This window comes from Marmota monax, unplaced genomic scaffold (assembly GCF_021218885.2).
Source record: "Marmota monax isolate L192 unplaced genomic scaffold, Marmota_monax_Labrador192_F-V1.1 WCK01_AAM20220418_F8-fsc00048, whole genome shotgun sequence".
Classification (NCBI taxonomy): domain Eukaryota; kingdom Metazoa; phylum Chordata; class Mammalia; order Rodentia; family Sciuridae; genus Marmota; species Marmota monax.
In genome coordinates, this window is record NW_026694895.1 from 2,120,873 (window position 1) to 2,123,635 (window position 2,763).

The 2,763-nt window shown below is 31.9% G+C and overlaps 1 non-coding gene across 1 annotated transcript; it reads right to left on the minus strand.

Moving 5' to 3' along the window:
* Nucleotides 1–2,398: 2,398 nt before the first annotated feature.
* Nucleotides 2,399–2,505, minus strand: LOC124080897 (U6 spliceosomal RNA). The gene has a single exon (XR_006847895.1). It is a non-coding gene; the product is annotated as a U6 spliceosomal RNA (small nuclear RNA).
* Nucleotides 2,506–2,763: the final 258 nt, after the last annotated feature.

Below are 2,763 nucleotides of genomic sequence, written 5' to 3' on the forward strand. Positions count from 1 at the left end.
GAAGGGCATATTTTGCATATAAAATATTATGATACAGTGACAGAATATTATAGCATTCCGTGAATGATTTAGTGAATACTCTCTCAAGTGTTTTAGGATGCCAAGTATAGCTAAATTACATTATGTACATTTGGCTTACTTATACAAAATGTATTTATTTATAGAAAAAGTAGTTTTTTGAGATGATTCTTTAACATATGTGAATAACTTCCATTGATTTTTTTCCAAGGAATAAGAAGTCTTTAAGTTGTTATGAATGTGAGAGTTTTTGACAATGGTGAGTTTTGTTGCTTAACACTTTCTTTGTAGATTTATAAATAATGACTGATGTTTTAAAGTTATGTGAAAAGAATTGACTTCATTGAAGTAGAGAAGAGAAGAGTGTTCACTGGGGCTGGGAGGGTAGAAGCAAAAAGAGACCGAGGGAAGTTGGATTTGGGTACCAAAATATGATTACTCCACATGAATATATTCCAAGGCTCTGCAGCATAGTGGGATGACAACAGTTCACAAGAATTTATTATGTATTTTATAAAAAACTAGAAGAGAGGATTTTAGAGCTTTCCAACTCAAAAAATGATACATGTTTTAGAAGGAAATGCTAATTACCCTTATTTGATCACTGAACATTGTATAGTTGCATCAAATTGCCATACTGTACTCACTAAATATTGTAATCATTATGTGTCTATTAAGAATAAGAAAATAAAGCCAGTTTATGGGTATAGGGAAAGAAGATGTGCACCATATAGGGAAAATGCTTGAGGCAGTTGTCGCATAATTACTTATAAAGACACTAAATTGCTCCTATACTAACGAGGGTATAATATAAATAATGGTATACCTAGCCAAAGAGAAGCAAACATTTGTTTAGCAATTAAACTGAAATTACATTTTCATATGTTCAAAATTTGTTTGTTTGAAATTGCCTATGTCATATAGATACAATATACCAAGCTGAGATTCAAAGCGCCCACTTTTTCATCATTCTAAATACACTGAACTTCCTCTGAGAGTCTAAGTGTCTGGAGGCATGTAGAATTAGGAATTGTTGGCATGATCCATAGGAAGAAGCCTTGTCTTAGAGCTCTTAAATTTCTGTACATGGGTGCCAGACACCAAATTCATATCTTGTCCCCCTTCGTTTTTTAAATTTGGAGTTGTAAAGGAAAAAAATCAATGCAGTTTGTTGATATCAGGGGCACTTCAGAAATTAGATTAATCATCTTATTGAAAGTATCACGTTTTAGTATTTACTTATTTGGGTGCTAGAAACTGAACTCAAGGCCTTATACATGTTAAGCGTGCACTCTACCTACCTTGAGCTGTACATTCATGGAAGATGCATATTTTAGAAAGATGCAGGAAAAAAGCAGGCTCCAGTAGAATAGTAGTTTTAGAAACTGGTTTGCTCAGGGAAATATTTCCAAAGATTTGAATATGCATGGGTATGTTGACTAAATACACTAGAATAATTATTCTATAATTCAAGAATTCAATACATTGTATCACATATAAAATAGAATGGGATTTTCCTGGTACTTCTTGTGAGCACTGAAATTAAGCTAGCAACCATTGGTAGCCAACTGTATACTTATGTTTATTGAATTTTGCCAATTGCTAACTATGTTACCATAGGCAATTTACCTATCCCATCTATACCATCAATTTACCTATCCCTCAGTTTTCTCATCTGTAAATGAGATAAAATATCACCTTTCATGAGGTTTATTTTTCTTTTTTATCTTTTAGTGATTTTATTTTATTCTTTTTAAAATATATGACAGCATGGAATGCATTACAATTTTCATGAGGTTTTGTAGGGTTTAAATGTATAAAATGCTTGCAATAGTGTCTAGCTACTGACTAATCCTCAGTAGCTAGACACTACTAGAAATTACTCATTTAGAGGGGAATCATATATAAACTAAAAATATATACTGCTAGAAAGAATGCAAGCTTGTTCAATAATGGTTCATATATAAAAACTCATTGTTCCTAAATGGGATGTGTTGAGAAGACAAGAGTTTTCAAGAGTCTTGGTATTATTTTTTCTCATCACAAATTGCTTCCTGATACCTTATCATGCTTCAAAAATGTTCTTATGCTGCCTGTTTTTTTTTTTTGTTGTTTAATTGATTTTATTTTTTTAAATACACAACAGTGGAATGCATTACAATTCTTATTACACATATACAGCACAATTTTTCATATCTTTTATATAAAGTATGTTCACGCCAATTCATGTCTTTATACATGTACTTTGTTTTTTTTTTGCATTACAATTATTATTACACATATATACCACAATTTTTCATATCTATGTTTGTATATAAAGTATGTTGACACCCAATTCGTGTCTTCATACATGTACTTTGGGTAATGATGTCCATCACATAAAAATATGGAACTCTTCATGAATTTGCATGTCATCCTTGCACAGGGGCCATGCTAATCTTCTCTAAATCGTCCCAATTTTAGTGTATATGCTGCTGAAGCGAGCACCCTGGTTTGTTTTTTTAAACAGCAGCTCATTCAGGGTTCTCTATATGACCTCTCAATTTGTTATGTTTTCTGCTGCTGACAGCTCTTATGCAACTCTTATTATTTCTATTACTATTATCTGATTAGTTTCTGAGAACACTATTATTTTTTATTTCAATTACTTTTTCCACTTATTAGTTTTGTGATTGTACTTGGCGGTTTATAATGTTGTTTGGTTGAAGTCAAACAACAACAAGTGCTGGCGAGGATGTGGGGAAA